Consider the following 10352-nt stretch of genomic DNA (forward strand, 5'->3'; position numbering starts at 1 on the left):
TATAAAGGGTTACTTATACATTATTCATTATGGGATTTGGAGTCGTCAACTATTAAAGAAAAACTTATGTTTTGTTATTATTAATATGGAGAGAACAAAACCCTTTTGGACTTTTCATAAAAGAAATTTATTTGGGATTTATTCAAAGGTCAGACATTGCTTATGGTTTATACACTGACTTGAACCTAGGCTCGGGCTTTGACCCAATTTTATATAACAATGATAAGAAGGAGAAACCTAATCAGCTCTCCGTCACCCCCTCATCAAAACAAAGAAAAAAATTAGAAACCCCAAAAGAGAAAAGAGGATCACCGAGAACGAGATTAGCGTAGCCTTGACCACGGTCAACAACACCACTACTTTCATCATCTTCTTTCTGTCATCAATCCCCTTTATCAAGGTATTTCCTATCCCTTAGTCACTTGTTTTATTAAATACTTCATACATAGGATTAATTGGTAAAGTAGATCGTTTTGAGTCGGATTCCTAATATCGTTGTTACCATCAAGCACAATGGGTATAATAATATGTCAGGGTGTCCGTGTCCGTTTGGGTTGAATAGTTATCAGTTGTGAATCTTTGAGGCAAACCTTTAGGTAGCCGTACCCCTGCATTGAGACGATTTCGGCGGAGTTCGTAGATGTCGTGAGTCTCTTAGAGATGAATATCTGTATAATTTCTGCAGTATAGGTTTATCCCTTTCGTATATGATTTACACAATTGGTATATGATTTACACAATTGGAAATAAAATTCTTATGGGTTTGTTGGTTTAGGTGAATGGCATTACTAGTGTAAGTGATAGTGATAGATACGTAAGTTGGTCTTGAAGGTGCAAATTAGGAGTAGCTGTGTTGGCTTTGAGTTTTAATTATGGTGGATGTAACTTTTAAGGGTGAATTATTCACGTTGAGTGAGTAACGAGTTCGTATAATAGCAAGTTGGATAGTAGCGGGTTAATTTGTATAGTAAGTTGGGTTCCTTTTAATATCATACAATATAGTGATTGTATATTTTCTATACTTGTAGTTTGTGGTTTTGAAGTAAAGGAATTTTTGGATTAGACTAGCTTGGATCGACCGTCTTGAGAGGTAAGGACTTTTACCCTTTTTAAATTTAAGTAAAGAGCATGTTCGGTTTAATCATTAAACTGTTTTTATAATATTTTGGCATCGATGAGATTTTTCTTGTATTTCTAAATTTTGAATATTGCACATTGGAATGGTTTCGGCTCAGGCCGCTTTGGAAAATTGGTTTCTTCTGGTCTAGATGGTTTAAGGTCGTCTCTGACGCTCCTGGGATTACGTCCCGAAACTAAACTCTTGGCCCGAGTTCATTTGGGTGGGGATTGTCCGGCCCCCACTCGCTAGGTAGTTAGACTTTCTCCTTTGGCGGTTCCATCCTACTGGCTGCCCAAATGTGAGAGGTGCGCACTTTTATGAGTCTAACAAAGCACAGGTGGTGCCTCTAGACCGTGTCAAGGGTAGGACCTTGGCACACAGGTGGTAAAAGTTTTGGTTTTGAATTGTTTGGTTAATATTATTGGATTTACAGCAATTGGTTTTGGAATGTAATTCTTGTTTTTACTTTGGTTTCAAAGCTTTGTTAATTTATAATGTTGTTTCTGAATTTGTCAATATTTCTTGTTTTCTTAAACTCAGCTTTTTCTGACGTCCTTATGTTTTGGGTCGTTCCCCCACTGGAACCTGTACCTATTTATGTTTTGGGTACAGTTGATAGGTACAATTGAGATGCTTGAGATGCGACATGGGTGCATACTGGATCCGGGGATTAGTACGAGCGTGGAAGGATTTTGAATAAAGACTCCGTCTTACACTATTCATAATTTTATAATATCATTGGATTTGAATTTTATTTATTGTTTTAGATTTTGTAAAACTTAAGTCTTCCGCTGCAACGTTTAATTGTTTTGATAAAATTTTGAGACATGTACTTTGATTTAAAGGTTACTCTGTATTTACCTTGCACTTGCCATTTTTAGCCAAGTGTGGAGTGACAGCCGTAAATTTTCCATATCTTCTTTACCGTTTTGGTCGTGAAAATTTAGGGCTGTTACAGTTGGTATCAGAGCAAATGGTTTTCCGAAAAGAAAATAAGTTTTACAGGATTTGAAACAATATTTCAAAAAAAAAAAAAAACATTTTGAGTGGGGTAGAATGGGTGCATTGCATATTAATATTTTATTTGTTACATTTAGAATTTGCCTAAGAGCCGTCTTAGTAGTCATTGCTAATTTAGTTTGAGCCTCTCGGTTAACTAAGGAGTTTATCATACTTAAAATTTAGAGGAGATGGGTGTACTTTGAGGTGGTTTGGTTAATGTTCACTCTCAGATTTTACTAATCGAGCTTACAAAATGTTTATTTATATAGTTGACAATGCCTCCTCGAAGAGAACCTGAGAACAATAATGTTGATATGGCTGCCTTAATGGCACAAATGGTTGCCCAGAATGGTGCTATTCTCCAAGCTGTGCAACAAATGACAGCAGTTAGTAGGAGTATGACCGAAGGGGCTAGGAGTATGAATGAAAGGGCTGAGAATAAACAGGTAGGATGCTGCACCTACTGTTACCGCTATGTCTGAAGCGGTGCAAAAGAAAAGAGCACCATCATTTACTAGAAAGGGAAACCCAAAATTTTTGTGGCTGTAGGGTGTCCTGTGAGATTTAAGGAAGATGCTGAAATTTGGCAGGAAACAATAAAGGAAGATTTTATAAAACCCGTTAGGATTAGGAATGCTGAGGGAGTACCCATGCTTTAGATAAGGAATTAAAATTTGTGGGAGACGGTAATAGAAAAGAATGAGTACTCTGGGATCTTGTATGTTACAATTAGGACTTAGGAGTAATGAGATTTTATGATACGTTATTATCTTAAAGTGATATAAATATATATAATGGTGAGATTTTAGATTAAGATGTAATAGATGGATTAGAAGAGGATTATTATTAGCTAACTTTTCTATTTGGATAACTACTTGGAATTGATGTCAATGTATTAAGGTTATATTTATTGGAAACCATGTGGAGTAATCATATTTGGTGGAAGACGGGTTTTGAGATGATATGTTGTGAGGCAATTTGGTTACAAAATATCTTTTCGTGATAGTTAAAGCTTTGAGATACATGTTTGATGCAAAGTAGAGGTTTGTTAAAAATGATGTTTTAGGGTATGACGACGTGTTGAGGAACCATGAAAAGTTATTGAAGTTTATGTTATATATAGTTTAAACTTATCAAGAATTAGTGTATAAAAAAAAATATGGTGAACCATCAGAAATAGTATTGACTCGGTGAAGTTTTATGAGAAATCAAGAGGAATTAAGTTAAGGTGAAATTTCATATTATTATAATGGATGGCATTGATAGAGGCTATACAATAAAAAAGGTAAATTATCTGGGTGTGATATAAATTTTGAGTTCGCCTGACATTGAAGCATATATAACACTTAGGGTAACTCTTTATTTGAAGTACATGAATTTGAAATAGTTCTGTGATCAAAGCCGCTTAAGGGGAGTTATGCAAGAGATTACATGGAGACTTTTATTCGATAAGACTGCTATTGAAACATAATACTTTTGTAGATTTGAAAGTTTGAGAAATTGATTTGGATAAGAATGGCCAGGGGTAAAAGTGTGGAAAAAAAAGTGGTATTATCTCGTTACTTTTGCAGCTTGATTTCTCCTATGGTGGTCTCATGGATAGTACTCATGAAGTGGTTGAGCTTAATCTTATTGTGATGAGAGGTAAATATAATTGTACTCTAGAATTTCTCGTATCCTTTTGATGCCACTCTTAAGAAAGGAGGCCTAGTCTTATGATTATAATCTGTATATACAGAGTAAGTGTAGCTTTTCGTCCTCCCTTTCTTGCGATATACTCATATACTCACAAGAGCAACCCAGTCTTACTCCCTCTTTTCACGCAAAACTCATGCACCAAAATCCGTCCCTGCCGCTGTCATTCTAGCCTCGTAACACCTTCATCCCCATAGTCTTTTGTACCCTTGAGGTAGGCTTACCATACTTGTTTCACTACCTCTTATCTCACGTTATATTGTTAGCTTAACTTGTTATTAACCTGTTTTACGGTCTATTAGGAGTTGTTTGACGTGTCTTATATGACGAGTTTAGATTGTTTTTATGTACATTTATGTGCTAGTCAGGGGGCAGTGCGCATACTTTGTTCTTACGTTGGTTTCGGTAAAATCCGTAAAGCTATTGTGTCTTCGTAATAGCATACTCTAGTCTGAAATTTTGGGGCATACTAATGGGTTTACAATTCATGGAATCACTATTTTAGGTTTGCTATAATATTGAGTTTGGAGTTGAGTTGTGCAGCCTTGTTTTAAGTCGTTTTGGGGTGTGTTTTTGGGTCGGATCTAGAGTCGAATTATCCAGTTTGTGGTGTCTATTTGGATGCGTATGGTGGTCATTTGAGGATGTTATACTGGTTCATAGAGCCCCATTTATGGTCATGTTTGGGGCTGGTTAGAACTGAATTGTAAACTCTGTTTTTTTTTTTCGGTCGTTTTGTGTTCAGTCTGCCTGATGGTGGCTTAAGGCGTGTTAAAGGACAGAGGGATTGTTGTGCTCCTGGTTGTGGGGACGTGCAAGATGGTTTCGGAAACTTTTATGAAGCTTATACCGTGAGTGGTAGTGTGTATCGAATATAACACTAGCAAGTGGTGCGTGAATCGTGAGGTGTTGGGAGGAAGTTTGGTCGTGTGTATAAATTTATTGTCGGATTTATTTGTTGGTTGTCCAGCTGTGTCGTGTCTAAGGGGCTGGATTATTCGTTGTCTTGTTGCTTGAGGTTGTGTCGTTGAAGTAGTGTAACTCTGGTTCAAGTGATGTACGTAGTGGCATGATATAATATGCATGGATGAGGTACGTAATAGAATGGTAAAGCTTAGGCTGCGTATTGTGCATATAATGATGGCGTGGTTTATGTAATTGTATGTGTGCATGGGAGTTTGTACGGATTTGGAGAGGGAGCTTTATCATCATAGTGTGCCTTTGATTATTTGAAAGCTTAGGGCTTAATATGGATTTAGATGGTGCTGCTATTGAACAAATAATGAGCAACATGCTATTATTTCCATAAGAACCTGTGTGCGTGTACGAATGTGAGCATGAAGTCACACATGCTATTTTATTTTACAAAGGTCTCTATTTGGGACCGACTTTGAGCTCTTGGTTATGATATCTAGATTGAGTTTTATTTGTACTCTATTTTTATTGTCTTCCTTTGGCCTTGGCTAGTAGATGAATAGCTTAGAGTCTTATAGTCTAAGTGTTCATAGAGCATTCGACACTATTACGTTGAAATTAAGATGAATATTGATTACTGGTATTGAGTTATGGGGCCTTGTGCCATATTGTGTTTTACGGTCCATGCGCGACCTTTGCTATTGAGTTTATTGATATTAGGTTTGGATAGATATTGAGATGGAAGTATTGTCTCACGGTTTATCCGCCAGTTCACTCACCCCTTGTCATTGGGTTAGGTTTTACTTTAGAGTACTATATTACGAGGTGAAGTATTAAGTTGCAACTTGGTTAACTTGGTTAAATTATTGGGACGAGAGAGTATATTAAATTACAGAAATTGGTGGAGTAGCTTTAGGTTGAGATTAGTTACCGAGGGGTGTTTTATCTTTTTCTCCGTGTTTACTTTTATTTTTACGCGTGTGGGTTTTCACGCCATGACCAAAATTAAGCTGCTTATATTGAGATATTATCTGAAATATTGAAGCAAGTTAGATTATCCAAGGCAAAATGAAACAGCACAAGATCGACAAAAGAGTTATGCGGATGAAACTCGCAGACATGTGGAATTTGAGGTTGGTGACAGTTCTTTTAGGTGTCTCGCCTACAAAAGGAGTAATGAGATTTGGTAAGAAGGGCAAACTGAGCCCAAAATTCATTGGACCATACGATATTTTGGAACGTATCGGTGAGGTAGCTTACCGACTTGATTTACCAGCTGACTTAGAGAGGGTTCACAATGTGTTCCATGTCTCCCACTCAGAAAATATATTAGTGATCCATCACATGTACTGAACCCCGAGACTATTGAGCTGGATGAGACGATGACGTATGAGGAAACTCCTGTACAAATTCTGGATACTCAGGTGCGTAAAACTCATAGAGGTGAAACCCACATGGTCAAAGTTCTGTGGAATAACAATAATGTAGAAGAAGCCACTTGGGAAGTTGAATCCGCCATGAGAGACAAATACCCTCACCTTTTTACCTAAGGTAATTTTATGCTTCGTGGACGAAGCTTTGTTTTAAGGGGGTTGAGATTTGCACGTTTACTCTTCTTTTGTGGTCTTGATGCAAGTGTGTCACATACTTTGTTTGGACATGGCTCTGAAACTAGTGTAGTGTGCATCGTTGCAAGTTTACTTTTCTTTCTGTTTTTGCATTACACCTAGTATTCAATGTGCTTAATGCACAATATTTGTTCTGTGTATTGGTTACCAGTTGACATTAATTGGTCCTTGGTCTTAGTTATGCTTAATGTTAGCTTTTGGTATCAGTGGTAATCTTACCCTTACTCAGTGGTGGATTGGTGGTGGTATGGCTCCGTGTGTGCATATAATACTTAATGGCAATTTTTTTATTTTCCTATTTATTTATTTACGCATCTTTCTCTCAACTTGTGAGATATAGAATTGGTGAAATGTGTTTGTGTTTAAAAAAAAAAAATATTTGATTTTTTTTTCATCCGACATGCTCTTAGTTTTGTAGCTGGTGACGCTTTTACCTTTAGAGTTGAGAAAATTAAGAGAAGCTTGTAAGGTAATGTATAAGAGTGAGAATCCTGGTGAAATTTTGAATATATGAAGTGGGTAGACATGGGAGTATGAGAATGAAGGGTTCATGTTTTAAGGAAGAGTTTTAAGCTTCGGGGACGAAGCTTTGTTTTAAGGAGGGAAGTCTGTAACACCCCGTTATTTTCGGAGTTATTTATAAAGGGTTACTTATACATTATTCATTATGGGATTTGGAGTCGTCAACTATTAAAGAAAAACTTATGTTTTGTTATTATTAATATGGAGAGAACAAAACCCTTTTGGACTTTTCATAAAAGAAATTTATTTGGGATTTATTCAAAGGTCAGACATTGCTTATGGTTTATACACTGACTTGAACCTAGGCTCGGGCTTTGACCCAATTTTATATAACAATGATAAGAAGGAGAAACCTAATCAGCTCTCCGTCACCCCCTCATCAAAACAAAGAAAAAAATTAGAAACCCCAAAAGAGAAAAGAGGATCACCGAGAACGAGATTAGCGTAGCCTTGACCGCGGTCAACAACACCACTACTTTCATCATCTTCTTTCTGTCATCAATCCCCTTTATCAAGGTATTTCCTATCCCTTAGTCACTTGTTTTATTAAATACTTCATACATAGGATTAATTGGTAAAGTAGATCGTTTTGAGTCGGATTCCTAATATCGTTGTTACCATCAAGCACAATGGGTATAATAATATGTCAGGGTGTCCGTGTCCGTTTGGGTTGAATAGTTATCAGTTGTGAATCTTTGAGGCAAACCTTTAGGTAGCCGTACCCCTGCATTGAGACGATTTCGGCGGAGTTCGTAGATGTCGTGAGTCTCTTAGAGATGAATATCTGTATAATTTCTGCAGTATAGGTTTATCCCTTTCGTATATGATTTACACAATTGGTATATGATTTACACAATTGGAAATAAAATTCTTATGGGTTTGTTGGTTTAGGTGAATGGCATTACTAGTGTAAGTGATAGTGATAGATACGTAAGTTGGTCTTGAAGGTGCAAATTAGGAGTAGCTGTGTTGGCTTTGAGTTTTAATTATGGTGGATGTAACTTTTAAGGGTGAATTATTCACGTTGAGTGAGTAACGAGTTCGTATAATAGCAAGTTGGATAGTAGCGGGTTAATTTGTATAGTAAGTTGGGTTCCTTTTAATATCATACAATATAGTGATTGTATATTTTCTATACTTGTAGTTTGTGGTTTTGAAGTAAAGGAATTTTTGGATTAGACTAGCTTGGATCGACCGTCTTGAGAGGTAAGGACTTTTACCCTTTTTAAATTTAAGTAAGAGCATGTTCGGTTTAATCATTAAACTGTTTTTATAATATTTTGGCATCGATGAGATTTTTCTTGTATTTCTAAATTTTGAATATTGCACATTGGAATGGTTTCGGCTCAGGCCGCTTTGGAAAATTGGTTTCTTCTGGTCTAGATGGTTTAAGGTCGTCTCTGACGCTCCTGGGATTACGTCCCGAAACTAAACTCTTGGCCCGAGTTCATTTGGGGGGGATTGTCCGGCCCCCACTCGCTAGGTAGTTAGACTTTCTCCTTTGGCGGTTCCATCCTACTGGCTGCCCAAATGTGAGAGGTGCGCACTTTTATGAGTCTAACAAAGCACAGGTGGTGCCTCTAGACCGTGTCAAGGGTAGGACCTTGGCACACAGGTGGTAAAAGTTTTGGTTTTGAATTGTTTGGTTAATATTATTGGATTTACAGCAATTGGTTTTGGAATGTAATTCTTGTTTTTACTTTGGTTTCAAAGCTTTGTTAATTTATAATGTTGTTTCTGAATTTGTCAATATTTCTTGTTTTCTTAAACTCAGCTTTTTCTGACGTCCTTATGTTTTGGGCCGTTCCCCCACTGGAACCTGTACCTATTTATGTTTTGGGTACAGTTGATAGGTACAATTGAGATGCTTGAGATGCGACATGGGTGCATACTGGATCCGGGGATTAGTACGAGCGTGGAAGGATTTTGAATAAAGACTCCGTCTTACACTATTCATAATTTTATAATATCATTGGATTTGAATTTTATTTATTGTTTTAGATTTTGTAAAACTTAAGTCTTCCGCTGCAACGTTTAATTGTTTTGATAAAATTTTGAGACATGTACTTTGATTTAAAGGTTACTCTGTATTTACCTTGCACTTGCCATTTTTAGCCAAGTGTGGAGTGACAGCCGTAAATTTTCCATATCTTCTTTACCGTTTTGGTCGTGAAAATTTAGGGCTGTTACAATTATATTCGGATTCGTATAAAGACTATAAACTAATCCCCAATTATAAAGGGAATAAATCTAGTAAACATGGTGGTAAATATCTCCGAGTTAACACGTCTTCAGAACCATTTACATGAGCATAAACTTCTGCAAAATTCATCATCTGAATGTTTGCTGTTTCCACCATCCACATCATGAGAACCATGAACAACCCAGAAACAACTACTTCACTAGCTTTCACATGATGAGAGGGGTCTACAATCTACATTAACATTTCCTTTCCACAAGAAGGAAACATAATAAGACCTCGTCAAGAAACTTTAACACCATAAAGTGACAGGAATAAATAATACGATAGCAATAGTACTAAACCTACCACAAGAAGGCGCAACAGGGTCAACTATACCCTTGTAGACAGTACTCGCGAACAACCTCGTCTACAATAGACATTCAATCTCATTCGACATGTCTCATTCTGAAATTAACCAAACGAAAAAAGTTCGTCAATTTTAACCTCAGATATCTTAATGAACCACATCCGAACTGCAGCTAAAACAAAAGCAGCATGTTGCAAGGCAAAAGACCGAAAAAATCTTCCCTTTTTAAAAAAAAAAGACAGAAAAAAACTCATCTCAAATCTCCCACAACTAGATTCAGACTCCAAAGCACAGACATACATACAAGCACTGAAGCACATAAGATCTTGCACAATGGCATTTAAACAGCTTCCTAGCATTTGAACATCTTGGCAAACCTCCTCAAAAGTTCAAACAACAGTAAATGAAATATACATCGCTTTCCAATTGTATCTGGTGCAAGTGTGCAACTATTAGGTATCATAGAAGGTACTCAGGGTAGTGGTGGTAGTTGTTACTGTAATGCCTGGTACTATAAGTAGAAAATCATATATAGAGTAAAATACATGTGTAGGATGATTCAGATCAAGAGGATAGACCAACAAGCCATGATTGCCAAAGAAAAGACTTCTCAATCCCACAAAAAAATATAAATTCGAACAATTTTAGAGTGCATAAGGTCAAATGTCAAAGTGCAAGAGCATGATTGGTGAACGGGTGACGCATGTCTATGACCAGATATTTATGTGTTATATTAGGTGAAAAGTTGAAACTTAGAAGTATTACAGCGGCTCTCTTCAAAATAAGCCTGCGAACATGCCATGATGCCCAACAAACCAAAAAAGAGAGCACCAAATAAATAAAATCAATAAAGAAGTAACAGAACCTTAAAAGCCTGAAATAAATCACCCTTTGCAAATCTTAAGCTATCGACTGCTCCTT

General features: G+C 36.8%; 2 long non-coding RNA genes across 3 annotated transcripts; both read left to right on the forward strand.

The window, feature by feature from the left end:
- Positions 1-2035, forward strand: LOC141591878 (uncharacterized). Of its 2 annotated transcripts, XR_012520997.1 has the most exons (3): positions 1-400; positions 1029-1090; positions 1733-2035. It is a non-coding gene; the product is annotated as an uncharacterized LOC141591878 (long non-coding RNA). The 2 variants fall into 2 exon arrangements; XR_012520996.1 differs by lacking the exon at positions 1-400 and having other exon boundaries at positions 718-1090.
- Positions 2036-6933: 4898 nt separating this feature from the next.
- On the forward strand, positions 6934-9031 carry LOC141591877 (uncharacterized). The gene is made up of 3 exons (XR_012520995.1): positions 6934-7398; positions 8027-8088; positions 8729-9031. It is a non-coding gene; the product is annotated as an uncharacterized LOC141591877 (long non-coding RNA).
- The last annotated feature ends 1321 nt before the right edge of the window (positions 9032-10352 follow it).

The sequence above is a fragment of the Silene latifolia genome, chromosome 7, assembly GCF_048544455.1.
Source record: "Silene latifolia isolate original U9 population chromosome 7, ASM4854445v1, whole genome shotgun sequence".
Classification (NCBI taxonomy): Eukaryota; Viridiplantae; Streptophyta; class Magnoliopsida; order Caryophyllales; family Caryophyllaceae; genus Silene; species Silene latifolia.